General features: G+C 37.3%; 1 protein-coding gene across 3 annotated transcripts in view; it reads right to left on the bottom strand.

Moving 5' to 3' along the window:
- The window catches only part of sgcd (sarcoglycan, delta (dystrophin-associated glycoprotein)), a 367,182-nt gene that overhangs the window by 209,460 nt on the left and 139,444 nt on the right, over positions 1-18,278 (bottom strand). The window contains exon 1 of one of the 3 annotated variants that reach the window (XM_049466604.1): positions 14,779-14,860. The exons of the other annotated variants lie outside the window; for them this stretch is intronic. The gene's annotated coding sequence lies outside the window, so the exon portion shown is untranslated. Of the gene's footprint in view, positions 1-14,778; positions 14,861-18,278 lie in introns of those variants that run through there. 3 annotated transcript variants of the gene reach the window in all.

Raw genomic sequence — 18,278 nt, 5'->3', positions numbered from 1 at the left:
TGAGTTATAACACATTCCAAATTTCCAAATTACATTAACAATAAAACTTGGATTGAAAGGCCTAACTATTATAAACTCTAGATGAAATTAGAAAACTCAATTTGATGAGTTAAAAAAAGCTTAATAAAGAAAAGGATAAGCTGCACTCTAAAAAAGTGATTTTGTGTTTTTGTCAGGAGAATTAATATTATCAAGTTGAGTGAATTCACCTGTCAGTACAACTCAATAAAATGAGTTCAGAGAACTTCAACCTGAAAACTTGAATGGAAAAATGTTTGTTGAGTCAATAAAAAATGTGATGTTAACTTTAAACTTTTAGTATTCTAAATGTGTATGTTTGCTTGGAGCTACAGAATTCGCTTTTTAGAGAGTTCAGTCTTAAGCTCTCAGTATTAGCAGTTCTATAAAAAATATGCTAAATATGTTGAGAATAACTATATATATTTAATAATCTAAACTCTTTACGCCCGCAATACTTGACAAAAAAAAAAAAACTGTTGAGCTAGTTAATAATTATATATTTACAACTTGACTAAGTTAAATCAAAATGATGACTTCAATAAGTTGAGCCAATTAATATTTTTTTTCTATATGTTTATGTGTGTTTTTCTGTTGACATGCACAACACAGACTTCTGAGTTTGGTAATCTAACTAAAAATGTTTTAGCAACTAATTTCAACACATTTTTGTTAGTTGGCAAGTCTAGCATACATCTTTCAATTACCTTGGCTAAATATATTAAGTTCAGCCAACTTAAAATATTAGATAGTGATAAAAGAACTATGATAAATTCTATGTTGAAGTGATTCAATAATTGAAGATTAGTTAATACTTAGTTTTGTAAGTGCAGGGAACAAATGAGCCAAAAAGTTGTATTAACTTAAAAAAGGCCAGGAAATTAGTTGCTTAGTGATTTTAAGTTGGAGTGACATCTAATTTTTTACAGTGATGTCATAACAAACTGTTTGAACGGCCTACTGTCAAGTACCTAAGGGGGCGCTAGTAACCCCTTGAATCTGATTTAAGAGTGAATGGTTTAGGTCTCAATGCCGTAACTGGGAAGTGAGCGCTAATGCTAATGCTAACGCTAATGCTAAGGCCAAAACTAGAACAAAATAACACTAAAAAAAGAGACATTTCCAAGTCAGTGTACCATCAAAGTGTTTTTGAAGCTGATAATGACAGTAATAACTCTTGACTCTCTTCTTTCACTGGATCCTGACCATTCCACCACTTCATCACCTACTTCCTCAACTTTTCCCATCATCTCATCATCAATGCCCCCCACTGCCATCTATTTCCTGCAGCACAGCAGCACAATTACACGTGGCACCTGATTTCCTCCATCCATTCAGCCGCCATTCTCTTTATCTCCTCCATCCACGCTCTTTCAGGCATCATATCTTCCATTATCATTATCTGCACCAGCCGAGCACTACAGTATTCCACCCAGCCCCTCCGAGCGCTCCTGTAATTAGGCTCCATCACACTTTAGGAGAATCAATGCTTGATTGGAACGAGAGACGCGTCGGATCTCTCCGACTCCGGCACGGCCTTTAAAGGCGACAAATTACGCCACATGACGCCCAAACAGCGCTGAGATCTTCCTCTGATGGCTTTAATCACTCTCCACAAGACCCATACGTGTTTGTTGCACAGACAAAACATTGATTACCGCACTCCAAAAAAAAAAAAAAAAAAGAGAGAGAGAAAACGGTTCTACCTGTCTTCAGTCTTACGTAAACAACAGACAAGGGTTATTTACAGAGGAGACGACAGGAAGGTGGGTGGTGATTACCAGCTGAATGGGAATTACGCAGACAGTCTGCATATTTGCATGTACTGCATGACTGGAATCACTTTCTATTCACGTAAAAAAAAAAAAGTGCTTACGTCCGTAGTGAATTTTGCGAAAGTACTGATGCGTAGTTACTTTAGTTACTTTTGCAAACAGCCGAGACATGCAAACAATCAAACTTATAAATTTAAACTCATGAACTTGCTAAATTTTTACTAAACAGTTAAAAAAAACAAACAAAAAAAACAAATCAGACCTAAAACTATGTTTAGTAAAATGTGGCATGAAAAACAAGGGCAGGTTGCACCAGTTGAATAAAAGTGCAGACTTAGTAGATATACAGTACCCCGGAAAAGTTTGGACTCTAGTTCTTGCTCCAAGGACTGCATTTCCCAGGATGCACCTGTGTCTAACCTCCCGGACATGCTGGATCACGTGATGCTTTAGCGTTCCGGCTCACCTGACTTATGAAAATGATCGCCATTTTCTGTTTCCCCTTGTATAAATACCACCCTGTTTCCGTTTCCCTTTGCTGAGTATTGTACCTTAATCCTTAACTCTTCTATCCTGCGTTTCTTTTGTAGTTTTGCTACTTTGTTGCTGATCTTGTTTTGTTGCTTGTGTTTCATTTTTGAATTATCCTGTTTATGACCTGATGTCATGTCATGCCTGTTCATTGTGTTAAAAATATGAATATTCCTATATTTAAACCGTTGAGTATCATCACTATGGCACAGTCACCCATAAAATCATTGTTGGTGATAAATTGTGTCATAATAATTTCATTATTCTAGGCATAATGGGTATAAAAACAGGCTGATGATTATATGAACTAGTTGAATCTGTCTCTAAAATTGACTTACTTTTTTCTAATTACTGTATTTTTTAAAATACATTCTAATTATTTAATTCTAATTCAGCTGGGTGGGGAGAACTGTTAAACTAAGCTAAGTTAAGTAAACCAAACTGTAATTCTTAAAAAAACTAATCCTTTTAAAGTCAACTGAGCGCTGGATGTTAAAATTAAAGTGCTTTCATTTATTTACAGTAAGCTTAGATTTAGGTAAGCCAGGGTAATACTGGCTAGCAGTTTGTCCCATGTAGCTTGATTTAACACTGTAAACATGCAGGCTCCATGAAGATAATAATCACCTCTGAACAGAGGAGAAGCTAGCACAGCTTAGCGCATATAGCGGGTAATGCTAATACTGCTCCAGCAGTGCTAGCTGGGGTTAGCAGCAGGATATAGGCTGATAATACTAACCTCTGAATGGCGAAAGAGCTAGCACTTAGTGGCTAATGCTAATACTGCTGGAGAACTAGACTGAAACTCTTGTATAACTTCAGTAGATTGACTTTTCTGCTCCCTACAACCTGACTGGTAAAATTCATACATTATACGCCGCACTGATGTTTTTTGGAAAAAAAAATAAAGCATTTAAAGTGGGCCATGTAGTACTTTTGTGATTATTTAACAAAATTATGTGTAAAATACACAAAAACGCAAAAAAAAAAAAAAAATTACAAACGCCCCCCCCCCCCCCCCCCCCCCCATTAAACATGCTTCTGACACCCCTGGATCTAAGAGATAAAGAGATTTAAGAATACTCACATAAAAACATAAAAATAAAAATGGTCATCATAAAAACAAAGACCTTTAATTTTTGTAGATTTTATTGTATTTTTTCTCCATTTTCTCCCCAATTTACACGGCCAATTACTCAACCCACTCATTAGGACTCAATTACCCCTGTTACTAGTGATGCCCCAACATACCAGGAGTGTAAAGACTAGCACATGCCTCCTCTGATACATGTAAAGTCAGCCTCTGCCTCTTTTCCAACTGCTGCTGATGCAGCATTGCAGAGTAGCATCACAGCGCACTCGGAGGAAAGCACAGTGACTCGGTTCCGATACATCAGCTCACAGCCGCAGCCTTGTGTTGATCAACATCACCCTTTGGAGTGATGTGGGGAAAGAGAGCGCCATCTACCCACCCAGAGAGAGAGAGAGCAGGGCCAGTTGTGCTCTTTCTCAGGGCTCCGGTAGCCGCTGGCAAGCTACATGAACAGGATTCGAACCGGCGATCTTCTGATCATAGTGGCAGCGCTCGGAGCCCAGCCCCTTTATTTTTCATAGGGCAGATTTTGTCAGTTATGATAATTTTGGAATTAAGAGTTGTATTTGTCCGTCAGCATTATTCTACAGGGTGATGAAGCCTTAACTAACCTCAGCCTCTCCGGGCCACATGAAAACTGCAGCAGAAAGTTCAGCTTTCAGCGAATTTTTAATGTCCTCCGCTCCAGCCGAGTCCTCGTTTAGAGTGATTAGGCCCAATCTCGTGGCTCATCACTCTGATAAGAATCACTGGCTTCGCTTTCGAAAGACACCAAAGCGAAACACTTGCCTGCCATTAATTTATTCCCCCTACTTAAGTGCTGAGGCTTGCGGGCCGCACTCGCGCAAATATGGCCACGCACAGAGGCATTATGGATAATGTAGTACGGCAGACCTAATTAACAGAGGCCACACGGCTATAAATGTCAGAGTTATAGGCTTTCGGCTGTAACTCAGGGCAGCGTACAACAAAGAGCATGGCCAAAGTAAACGTTCTCAGTCAATATTACATCTTCTGCTTGAGCACAGCTCAAATTCACATAAAGGAAAATGTGATAAAAATCTGTGTATTTAAATATACACACTTCCAGAAGGAAGCAACTCTCAGGAATGAAACTTAGTGGGTAGCCACGCTAGACAGGAGCCATGCTAGAAATGACCAACGAGGTCTGAGATACTGTTGCGGAGAAGTTTAAAGCCAAATTTGGATACAAAAAAAGATTTCACAAGCTTTAAGCATCTTAAGGAGCACTGTCTCTTAATGTTAAGAGATCATATGTAAATGGAAAAAGTATCAAGCCACTGCAAATCGACTAAAACCCGGCCGTCCCTCTAAACTTTCAGCTCAAACAAGGAGAAACTGATCAAAGATGCAGCCAAGAGGCCCATGATCACTCTGGATGAACTGCAGAGATCTACAGCTGAGGTGGAAGAATCTGTCGACAGGACAACTTTAAGTCGTGCACTTCTCAAATCTGGCCTTTATGGAAGAGTGGCAAGAAGAAAGCCACTGTTGAAAGAAAGACATAAGAAGTATTTATCTTCCAACAAGACAATGATCCAAAACATAAAGCAAAATCTACAATGGAACGGTTCGCAAATAAACGTATCCAGGTGTTAGAACGGCCAAGTCAAAGTCCAGACCTGAATCCAATCGAGAATCTGTGGAAAGAGCTGAAAACTGCTGTTCACAAACCAACGCTCTCCATCCAACCTTACTGAGCTCCAGCTGTTTTGCAAGGAAGAATGGGCAAAAATTTCAGTCTCTCCATGTGCAAAACTGATAGTTAAAATACCCCAAGCGACTTACAGCTGTAATCGCAGCAAGAGGTGGCGCTACAAAGTATTAAGGCAAGGGGGGCGAATAATATAATAATATTGCATGCCCAACTTTTCAGTTTTTTATTTAAAAAAAAAGTTTAAAATATCCAATAAATTTTGTATTATAACATTATAAGCCTTGATAGTACATGTAAAAGAACAAGGTACATGTGAGTCTTTGTTCCTTCCAAGGTTTCTTCCTCCTCCAGCTCTGAGGGAGTTTTTTTTTGCCTCTGTTGCTCACTGAGGGTTTTATATGTTACGTTCATAAAATATGTTTTGTCTGGTTTCTCTTCCCTGCTTTCAAATTTTCTGCAAAGCTAAACATTAAATACATTTGATTTGGGGCGCCGAGTGGTACAGCGGTCTAAAGCGCTGCCACTATGATTGGGAGATTGTTGTGGTTCGAATCCAGGTCATGCAGCTTGCCATCAGCTGCCAGAGCCCTGAGAAAGCTCAATTGGCCTTTCTCTCTCTGAGTGGGCAGATGGCACTCTTTCCCCTCATCACTCCAAAAGGTGATGTCGATAAGCGAAAGGCGTCTGTGAGCTGGTGTATTGGAACTGAGTCGTGGCGTTTTCCTCCAAACGTACTGGGCACTCGGCAATGCTGGGATCAACACACCATTAGGAACTTCATGCTGAGACAACTTCTGGCATCCCATCCCATCTTAGTGTTCCATATTAGTCTACTTTTTTTAATAATTTATCATTCCTGGCAACTTTAATATACAGCATGTCTTTAAATAAAATTGCGATCTGACTGTTACTTCTGAGTGCAACTGTTTTTTTTTTTCTATTTTACATCAAAATAATCAGTTTTAAATGTTGTGAGTTTACAGACAGAATGGTGTTAATGTAGTGTACTCTATTCCTGTGAAAATGAGACACTCAAGACCGTTTTTTTCTCTCTTTTTTCGCACTAAAAGTGAACATTACCTCAGTAAATGCAGCCAAATGTTCAAGCAGCGCGTGAGTCCCTGCTGTGATGCTCTCACCAGTGTGGAATATGCTCGGTGTGTGTGTGTGTGTGTGTAGAAGGCATATTTTAAGCTCTAATATGACAGAGTTAACAGTATGGGGTTAAACATAGACCTGTTTCCTACTTCACATGGTGCGCCATATGCTTGAGAGCTTGTTTGGAGAATGTGGAGCCACAGTGTGTTGAGTGAGTGACAGTCTGGGGTGAATGTGAAGAGCGGGAACCACTATAGTTAAACACCACAGTTCTATTACCATAATACCCTGCCAGCACCATTCTTACTGTAGAAATGGAATAATAGCATGTTTCATTTTTCCTGATATTGATATTTATATTGATACTGATACGTTTACTGTACATGGATTATTGCACTTTCTAACTTGTTGAATAGCTAAAAACTGTTTGTAAAAATACCCTTCATTAAAATATGAGAATGGCATACAGTACTTACAATTTTCAGGTTATCAAGAAACCTTAAAATCAAGCAAATATAACCTGAGTAAATATAAAAAGCACTTTTGAGGAGTTTATTAGTTTAAAACCAATCTAGCCCTTTGTGAAAAAGTAATTTATCTATGATTAATCACAGTTTTATAGGAAAAAAGTCATTTCTAAGGCTTTGAGACTGCAGCAGACCACAGTGAGAGCTATTCTTTACAAACGGAGAAAACATGGAACACTGGTAAACTTTCCCAGGAGTGGCTGACCGATTAAAAATATTCCAAAAGGGCATGGACAACTCATCCAGGAGGTCACAAAAGAACCCAGAACAAAGTGCATTTTGTATTTACTCAAGTTATTTTCGTCAGATATTAAAGTTAGTTTGACAACCAGAAAGATATCAGGAGTGTATGAATATGTATGAATACTATATTAAAAAAAATATGTGTATAAGACATATTTATGGTATAGTAGTATGCCCTTTGACACTGTGCTGTGTACAGTTCAAATCATTATAATGAGATGAAGGCATTCAAAATAGCTCTCCTTGACCCCCTTAATGGCTTAATGTTTTTTTTTTTCTTGCAGGTAACACAGTCCAAAAGAAGAGGGCGGCATTGAACTCTGAAGGCTAATTTAGAAAAATAACTACATGGTGTATTGCTTCAAAAATTTGCTTCGACCATGCAGCTAAAAAATCACATCCTAAATCTGATTCAATCTAATGGTTTTTAATGCAATCAGCATATTTTGTATTAATTTCCACCTAAATTCCACAGTAAAATTGACATTTTAAAATTCTGTGACCAGACTTGTTACAGAATCAGCTCAGGTTTATGATCTTCTGACGCTATCCGACATTTCCTGCAATTACTGACACAATACTGAGTATCAAAATCATCTGTGTCTTCTCTCTTTAATAGCTGCTACATAAGAGGAAAAGAGAACAGGTCATACTGTGATATGAATCCGTAAGTGATACAGTATGAAGCTGACCTGGCTGGACGACTGTTACAATAATTGTTCTGCCCCTGCCATGATACCCATTGCGAAATGTTCATATATATTATATATATATTGCATGATTTATGGGTTTGATACCAACACAGCAAGGTCAATGTATGCGGACAGATAGCGGGCTGAACATTGCTATTCATCGTTATTGCAGGGAGTGAAGCTGTGCTGTGCAAACCTTCCATTTTCATCAGGAGCACAGGCTTTCTTTAGGGCTGATCCGTCACGGTTACTATCATAATCTCTCTGTGTGATTTATATAAATATATGTATATACTATATATATATATAAATAGTCTGTTTCCATTTATATTTGCCTAGGTGGGTGCCGGCAGTCTCCAGAGGCGTAGGGAAGGTGACAGGAAGCGCAGGAAGCAGAAAGCCCCTCAAGGTCGATTATTACTAATATAATTTCCTCCTGATTACTGTTAAACTCCAGCTCTCCCCGGCCTGTCCTTGAACCCCGAGCCGCCATTTACAAACCGTCGCAATACTAAACCACTCGCGCATCTGCGCTGCAACAAAAAGTAATCAGGGAAAAATCAATGCTATTCACTTTCGTTTTTACAATTCCAACACCCTCTTCCACCTCCCTCCATCTCTGCCCAAAAACAGAGGGCTTTCTCGCACTCATCTATTATATCTACCTGTCTGCAATTCCAAATTACACCCCCGATACAGATTCTCAGCGCAGGTTTCAGAGTTGTGACACTTATAATCAATAATACTTTTTGCTCCATTAATTGCTCTCATTTAAAAGGATCACGCTCTGCAATTTTATTTTTTATCCTCCTGAGATCCATATCTGACATTTGTCTTGGTTTTATTAACCAAAATCAGTTATATTTTATTATATTTGTATGCCAACATTTTTCAACCTTTCTCTGAATGGAAAAAAATAGTTTCTTATGTCTATAAGATTGTCTTATGCAAAATAACTTTGTTCTGTTTGGCTGCTTTGTACTGTACTCTGTGAAAAAGGGAACAATCAATAGATTATGTATCGTTATCGGACAATTTTCAGCCAAAATACCCAACATTTCTCAAAATTTCTTCGATCAGATCAGATCATAATTGGGGTTCCCCCTTGTCATTTCCGACATTCACATTTGCAGAATGTGATTTGTGTAATATTAAGACAAGAGAGATTGAAATCTTTAACACCACACCAATTGGATACCCCTCTTGAGAGTGCACCTTTCAGCCTATGAAGTGAGTAGGTACTGTATTTGCACAGTAACAGTGTTTGCAGAGCTAACAAACAAATACCCATGTCTTTTAAAGGAAGTTCATAAAAAAAAACATCAAACAAATACTGTATCTGTGTATTTATCTGACCCTTCCTAATTCAATTTTTCCAGATATAAAACATCATGTCTGAAAATAAGGTACCATAGCATATTACAATTGCTATTTTTTTCTCAAGATTGCTGAATAGAAATGAGCTGTATTTGGTTTGCTGTGTTTTTCACTTTAAACATAAAAAAATACTGTATTCTGCTTGGCCAAGAATGGCTAGATACAGATATATAAAAAAGTAAGGTAATTTGTGTAATGTGTAAAGTTAACACGTCTCATGAAAGAGAATTAAAAAATAACACCACAAAAACTGGATACCCCTCTTAAGAGTGCCCCTCTTTCAGTCCATTCAGTGAGGAGCTATTAGCGTAGCAGCACAGCAGAGCTAACAAACACCTACAGTATATTGACACAAAATATTCAACCATGCAAAGCACGTAACCACCACCAAACATACAGCAGCTGTAGCAGTTTCCAAAGCTGAAGAAAACTAAAATAATAAGAAAAAATATATATATCCTGTATGCAGCTTGGCCAAGAACACCAGAACAACTGGATACCCCTCTTAAGAGTGCCCCTCTTTTAACACATACAGTGAGAAGCTATTAGCATAGCAGCACAGCAGAGCTAACACACACTATATTCCCACAAAACATTAAACATTAACCACCACCAAACGTACAGCAGCTGTAGCAGTTTCCAAAGCTGAAGGGATATAAAATAATACAAGAAAATATACTCTATGCAGCTTGGCCAAGAACACCAGAAGAACAGGATACCCCTCTTAAGAGTGGCCCTCTTTCAACACATTTCAATAAAGAGTCCTTTCAAAATAAAGAAGCAAAATTTATTTTTTCCTCTGATTCTGGTTATACAAACAGATTTTTTCTAAAAGCTCTATTTACACTGATTTTTTTACTAAAAGACAAGTAAGTTGCATCTCTCTCATGTAAAGTTGCTGTTTTGGAAATACATACAGGTGCATCTGAAAAAAATAAGAATATCATTGAAAAGTTAAAATGATAGTATTTTATTTTTTTTCATTTTTGCAAAAATACATATCTTGTATGCAGCTTGGTCAAGAACACCAGAACAATTGGATACCCCTCTTAAGAGTGCCCCTCTTTCAACACATACAGTGAGTAGTGATTAACACAGCTAGATGGCTAGATGCAAATTGAAAAGTAAGTTTTGAAACTTCGAGAAAAAGAAAGCATTTCAATAAAGAGTCCTTTCGAAATAAAGAAGCACAAGTTTCTTTTTTCCTCTGATTCCTGTTATACGGCTCTCAAAGTTCCTGCCAGTAGGCGCCTTTCTGCTAGACACACAAACAAATAAAAGTAAATTACTGATAGCTCGTCTCCAGTAAATAGTACATTGTCGCCGCAAGTTAGATTGTTTGAGATTTCTTTCCCTGCTTTCTGCCAGACGCAGATTGAACGCTAGACTCAAGGGTGCCACTTTGGCAGCTTAATTCAGAAATCACTTCTCAGCCACTGAATGGACAGGAATTGGGCAGAATAGTGGCAGAAAGTGTCCCCTTCATTCCGCTTGCAGCGGAAGCTGCCATTATATTTTTGGTGGAGTGCCAGGCATTATGCACACATCAGTGCGGTTCAGGGAGAGTGTAAGAGAATTTGACTTGAGTGCATGTTTATTAAGAGTACTGGGAGTCTATGGAATCACAATGCATAATGTCAGTTTTGCATAAAATTTGCATTGTCCTGACTCGCGCAGCCAAAGTGCCATCTGCGAGTCTGCTTTGCTAATGCACCTCGAGATGTTCCCGCTGGACGGCAAGAGGCTGAGACACCTGACAGTCTGTCAGAGCAGCCCAGGTGCACTGAAAATATTTCAGCTTGGAAAGATCGTGTTTTTGATTGGCTGTGCTTCATGCGTAGTTCCTTGTTTAAATAGCAGTCTAAACTAAAACACTTCTTATAACTTCAGTGTGAATGAGAATAAAGAGATAAAGTGCTGTAATTGCTGTAAAATAGGGTGGGGTGAGGGCGCCAAGTGGTCCAGCGGTCTAAAGCGCTGTAAATATGTGCAGGAGGTCGCAGGTTCAAACCCCCGCTCACACAGCCTTGCCAATTGCCAGCTGCTGTTGCCCAGACGTAGCAAAATTGCACTCGCTCCCTCTGGGTGGGTAGAACAATTGGATACCCCTCTTAAGAGTGCATCTTTCAGCCCATAGAGTGAGTAGCTACTAACACAGCTAGATGTCTAGATACAGATTCAAAAGTAAGTTTTGAAACTTTAAGAAATATAAAGCATTTCAATAAAGAGGTCTTACAAAATAAAATGGTGTCTCTACTCACATCACTCCAAAGGGTGATGTCGCTCAGCACAAGGCGTCTGTGAGCTGATGTATCGGAACCGAGTCGCTGCACTTTCCTCCGAGAGCGCTGTGGTGCTACTCAGCAATGCTGCATCAGTTAGGGCATTACTTACATACTAAATGTTGGTGATATTTGATTTACTATCAAATTTTAACACACAAACTGTTTTTTTTTTTTTAATGAACCAATAGAATTTTTCTAAAAGCTCTATTTCCACTGATCTCTCTTGTATAAAGCTGCTGTATTGGAAATACATACAGGTGCATCTGAAAAAAATAGAATATTATTGAAAAGTTACTTTATTATAGTATTTTTCCAAAATTGAACTAAATGAAAGCTGAAGTAAATTAAATTGCCTAAATAAATATTAAAAAAGAAACTCAAACAAAACTACAAAAAAACATGTTAATATATAAAAATACATATTCTTTTAACATTACACATTTTTTACATTCCAGCAGACTTACTGACAAAGCCAAATACATTTACCTCAGTAGTGCAATTTCTGTCCTAAATTTACCTCAGCTTTCATTGAAACGTCAGTATCTGAGAAAATTAGAATATTATATAAGACCAATTGGTACTTTTGGCAGTGTGGACAGTGTGCCAAGTCCTGCTGGAAAATGAAATCCACATCTACATAAACATGGTCAGCAGAGGGAAGCATGAAGTGCTGTAAGATTTTCCAGGAACTTTCCAGACTTTGGACCTGATATTTAACACAGTGGATCGACACCAGCAGATGACATGACTCTTCAAACCATCACTGATCATCAGTAAATTTTACATTTCATTTGTAAATCAATGGAAGTCTGGAGGAAGAGTGGAGAGACACACAGTCCAAGCTGCTTGAGGTCTGGTGTGAAGTTTCTACAATCAGTGATGGTAATAATAAAGTGTTGAATTCCATATGCTACAGCATACTGGCTTTTCTCAGAGTTCCCAATAGACTGCTGCACAATGATTACTGTGCCCAATGGCAAGCCCTGAACAGGAAGCCTCCTGTCTTAGCTTAGCACAGTGAGCAGCAGAATGTGTGGAGCATACCTGAGCCCATCCAAGCCTTCTGTCTGATACAATTAATTAAACTATCTGCAGTGGCCAGACTGTAGAGCTGCTTTCACACCAGTCCAACTGCAAACGCAACAGAGTTTGGCACTACCTTTTTTGCACATGTAAGAGGTACAGCTAAGTCAGAGTGGTCCAATATTGATGTAATTACAGTCTGCAGAGTAGTGGGATAGGTGTGTGCTCATGCTGGCTATAACAAAATAGATCAAAATATAGTGATTCAACTGCATTGTTTTAAAAGAACTGGGAGCTGAATGGTGAGCTGAATCAGTCAGACTGGATTATAAAATATTAAAAACAATATTGTAGCTTAAAACAGTAATTTAAGAAGGTTTCTAAATAAATTAATTACTTAATTAATAGAATTTCTCATTAAATAAACTGTTATGAATTTAAAAAATAGAAAAGGTGTTTTTACTAGTGTTTAGTAAATGTTGTGGAGCTGTAATCCGCAAAAATGGATTGTATGGGTCATGTGATTCCATCCACTCTATCAAGCACAAGACTTTAATGCAACTTTTGCATTTTTCAAAAGCAAAGTAATAAAATCAACAATTTTTTTGCCATAAAGAAACCTAGCCTAAAGCTTTTTCTTCTAAGAAAAGGATTACAAAACACGACTCGTTAATATTAAAAAATATATTTATTTAACTCTGAAAATCAGCACCCCAGCAGACATACCAACAAAGCAAAAGTACATTTACTTCAGTAGTGCAATTTCTGTCCTAAATTTACCTCAGCAGTGATTTTCTTATCATGAATTTAAGGTTACCTCAGAAGTGCAATTTCAGTCCTAAGTTTACCTCAGCATTGCTTCTTTATTCACAAGTTAGTGAAATTTACACAGAAAATGGCAGACAGTCTTTTGCTAAAGAAACTTATGCTAAAGCTAAGTTAGTTCAACTAACATCACATTTACCTTTATTTATCTTTTTTTGTTAGCCCTGTATCTCTCAGCTGGAAAACAGATAGAGATAGCGTGATAACTGATGTTGAATTTTTTATTGACTATTTATTTATTTAATAGGTCTAATCGTTTTTTTCTGTCTTTTTGCTTATCCTGCAAAACACTGATTGTGATTTTCTTTTGCCATATTTGTTATATGATTTCGGTTGCATCCCAATTATTTGACTTTTAAACTAAAAAATAATCTGATCCTACTTAAAAATAAAAGCCATTAAAAACACATAAAAAAATGCAATAACAGTGTGAATACTAGTAAAGTACATATTAATAAAGATGTATTACTTTTATTCATACAGGTTATGTATGAATATTGAGTGAAATGTGTTTAGATGCATGTTTGTTCAACAGCTTTTATCTGGTATGTAATTAGGGCAGAATATATTCATATACTAGATCTAACACTTATACACTGATAAATAATTACATAACCCGTGCAACTGTATTTAATATGTAAGTATGTGTACTTCATTAGTAATTACACTGTTATTACATGGATTGTTAACATGTAACTACACGAGGCCCTTCCAATATTGGGACCAATACTTTCATGTACTCTTTGGCACCAAAGCTTTATTCCAAATCTACACCACAATACTACCACTGAAATTGGTGTTAATATAGTCTTGTGGTGTAGCTTTTAAAGGGCATTAAAATACAGGAAGTGAATCAAATCCCCCCTTATTTTTTTTTGTTTAGTTTTTTTTAAAGAGGCAATTATCTTATCTTCAATTTATCTTGTCTTTCTCTAGTAAAACATACAGTATGTGTCGTGGTGACACAGCAGATATATAGGATGACGATGACTTTGACTTTGGCCCTAACAGCTGCCAGACACGTGAGAGTGCGACAGCTCTAGGCATTGAGGCGTTGAGGGACTAGTCTCCTTGAGAGAAAACTCAGGAGCACACACTTCTTTCTTTTATTGATTTCCTTTTTTTTTTTTTTCTTTTTTTTTTTTAGTGTGTGTGTGTGTGTGTGAGTGCATTCGGCATGACGCCTCACACCCGGCACCTCGTTCTAAACTAACGCCCTTTATGGCCGCTGCGGATCTATCTGCATGTCACTCAGAAGGGGCCTTTTGCTTGAACTCAATTTGTTTTTCGGGAGGGTGGAGGGGGGGGGGGGGGTGGATGGAGAGAGCAGTAGCGAGCGCTGGAGACCGTCCACCAGCCTGACGCGCTACTCTTTAGGGGGAGGAAATGGCATCCGTTTTGCGCGAGGTGGCCGCCTCCCTCCAGACCGCGGCTCCGGCGAAGTAGCTCCGAGCCTGGCATGCTCACAATAGATAGCCTGACCTTACGGCGTATTGAAAAGCTTAATCTTGAAACACAGGGGCCGAGTGGATGAATCACAGCCTGTATATAAAGGTCAAATCGCTAGTTAATCCACTGACTGTGTTCCAGTGATGCTCTTAAAAATCACACACCTCTGAATCCCGAGTCTTTTGTGCTGAAGTCCCCTTTTCTATCAGCCAGGACTACCCAAGCACAGCCTTGTAATCACGTCTGGCCTTCTGCGGATAAAGGAAATACCTGTAGTAATAGTAGCGTTTAGCGCAGCTAGACTTACTTCATTCATTGAAGCAAAAAAAAAAAAAAAAACAGCTACTCAGAAGTGCTTATCTGTGTGTCTGACTAAAAAAAATGCTACCACTGGTTGCAAATAATAGAAAACAGCGCAGAAAAAAAAATACCCGCCAAACCACACACCCATACACACTAATAATGTACATTAAAGAATGTAATACAGGTGTATTACAGCAGGAAACATGTGTAGCCAGTTAACCCTTGTGTGGTGTTCATATTTTTGTTACTCGTTTACTTTGTTACTTGTATTTAATTCAGCAAAATTTTACATTAAAATGCTTTACACATGCTTGCTTCACCTAAATTGCAAGCAATATAAACAGCTTACATGGTTAATATTTGCCCTTTTCCTTTCTTATGTTACATTTCTTTCAAAAAGTGCTACACTTTTTTTTATTAGTTTTTTAATAAAATGTAAAATAAAATGAATTAAACTCAAGATATGAGTAGAAAATTTGTTTAGTTTCAAATTTACAAATGAAGCAATGTTTATTAGCCCTTGGCCAAACATACTGTATGTAATATAAATGTGTGTGTGTGGGGGGGGGGGGGGGGGGGCAGTATGTGTTTATCTAAAATGTGTTTTGATATATGTTTTTCACAAAACAATGAGCCAATGCCAATGAGTTTGATTTAGAAAAAATATTTTTTTGTATCATTTTTTTGAACACCACACAAGGGTTAAAGTAGAGTTACAGGTCTTCAGTAAAAAGCCCTATTTGAATAATGTTCATAATCCATATTATAGCAAGAACTAATCAACTAATTAAAGAATCAGAAGTCAGTCAAACTATTTCAAGGACTTTTAAAATACCCTCAAGTGCAGTTGCAAAGACCATCGAAATGTTAAGATGAAACTGGCAATCATCAGGAACACCCCAGACGGAAGACCAAGAGTTACCTGTATTGTACAGGATAATTCCATCAGTGTTACCTGCATCAGAAACCAAAAGTTAACATAAGTTACTAGATGAATCCCTATGCGTTCCTTCATAATCTGGAGTTGCATGAATTTGGGGGTGGAGCTTCTTAAGGAGCATTAAATAGGAAGTGAGTTGTTTTGCTGTTGATTTCACAGATTAACAATTGTTCCTCAAATCATATAATATAATATAATATAATATAATATAATATAATATAATATAGTATATAATTTGGTCACACATATAACTCAAAAAATAATACAAATAATACAAAAAATACACTAAAAATGTAATTAAGAACTACAATTTTGTTTTTGCTGTTGCACTCAAATATCTTAAATTAAATATCTTTCCTCAGAATCATATACAGCATCTTTAATTCTGAGTAAAATGAACTTGGGCAAATTGCCATCGTATTAATCTACCAATTAGCAAATATATTACAGACATTAAAGATATTATTAAACAACCAAATTAAAAATTATCATAATTTGGGTGTCAGTATTACATTTTTGTTTGCTATTGAGTTCAAATATAAGCAGTTTTTTTAAGGGTGATTTAAGGCATGATTTTAAGGGTTGGGTTTCTGAAGGACCATTAAAGAGGGAGTATGTTTGTTTTGCCGTTGATTTCGAAGATGACTTACTTACTTACAAACATAGTGCCTTTCTTTCATTCTCCTGAATCATATACAGCACCCTCAATTCTGAGAAAAAAAAAAAAAAAAAAAAAAAAAACTCAAGTTTTAAAATACCCTCAAGTGCAGTTGCAAAGACCATCAAAATGTTAAGATGAAACTGGCACTCATCAGGAACACCCCAGACAAGGAAGACCAAGAGTTACCTATGCTGTACAGGATAATTCCATCTGAAGGACCAAAACAAACATACCCCCTCTTTAATGGTCCTTCAGAAACAGTAATGGGCATCAAATTTAAAAACATACAGTATAATTAAACAATTAAATAATAAATGGTCAGACCAGTACTTGGGCATCAATGCTACTTGCTTGCTGTTGAGTTCAGTTCCTTTAAATCTGATGGCAACTTCCTTTAGCTTCATGTTTCCTAGACTAGATTGCTTCCAGTCAGGGTAGAAATGTTGGTGTTGCATCGCCATGCTGCATGATACTGGCATCCTATTGGTCCACAGATTAGCACAGGTACTACAGACATAAAAAAAACCCTTATGATTAAAGAACTAAACAATACATTATGACTTTTTGTACCTCCCCACTTTCTCACATTTGAAGTGTACTATTTTTGTACTATTTCTTCTGTACAATGGTTACAGATCCAGTTTCTTCTGACTGGGTTTAGGAGGGCAGCTAGCGCTAACAAGCTTTCCGGTGCAGGGTTTAGGAGCAGCTGGAGTCCGCCCCACAGTCCTGAGCTGTCCCGGAGAGCAGCCAAGCTGTCATCCATCCTTCTGCTGTGTTAACCAAAGCCTCAGAGTAATGTTGTCAAGCATGTGCTGGCCTGAACAAGACAGTAACGGCTGCCTGATGCTGTGCTGTTGGTTGATACCTCAATAACGGCTAGTGAAGCTAGGTCTCCGGCTGGGTTTCCTGTGTTTCCTGTGAACTGTGATGGAATCGTAATGAGTTTGTGGTAGAAAAACTTGAACAAGAGACTTGACTACACTGTAAAAAAAAATAACATAAAAAAAACAGTCAAATGACTGACAGCAGTGGCTGCCAAACAAAAACCCTAAAATTAATGTAAAACACTTTCATTCATAGGATGTTCAAAACCAGTTCTTTTACAGTTTTTCAGAGCATATTTACAATTAAATTTCCTCATTAAAGTCATTTCGATTGATGCACTACTTTTTTTTTTAGAGCATATCGTTGGTGCCCAATGAAAAACACTTATCTCCATTATTGTCGATTTTTAGTTTACTACATAATTTGAACAGACAAACTGTCCCTTTCACTGTGCCAAAATTTATTGAAGAACGGACCAATAGAAACTCCTCAAAATGACCTGAAATAAATATTTTTTACATTGACTTCCATGGAAACTTTACAAGGTTTTTTTCTCTCTCCTGTAAAGTTGCAATGTTTTGGAGATAAGTGTTTTTCATTGGACAGTGATGATATTTACAATTACATTCCTTCAATAAATGGATTTCGATTGACGTTCTGCAGTGAAAAACTTAAAAATAACAGTTTTTCAGAGCATATTTACGATTGAATTCCTTCAATAAATGGATTTCGATTGATTTTCTGCAGGGAAAAACTGGTATTTTACAGTTTTTCAGAGCATATTTACAATTAAAATCCTTCAATAAAGTGATTTTGATCGACTTTCTGCAGGGAAAAACTGTAAAATAACAGTTATTCAGAGCATATTTACAATTAAATTCCTTCAATAAAGTGATTTCGATTGATGTTCTGCAGGGAAAAACTGTAAAATA

This window comes from Astyanax mexicanus, chromosome 17 (genome assembly GCF_023375975.1).
Source record: "Astyanax mexicanus isolate ESR-SI-001 chromosome 17, AstMex3_surface, whole genome shotgun sequence".
Taxonomy (NCBI): Eukaryota; Metazoa; Chordata; class Actinopteri; order Characiformes; family Acestrorhamphidae; genus Astyanax; species Astyanax mexicanus.
The sequence above is the reverse complement of the archived record's forward strand: the minus strand, read 5'-3'. Positions and strand labels throughout refer to the sequence as shown.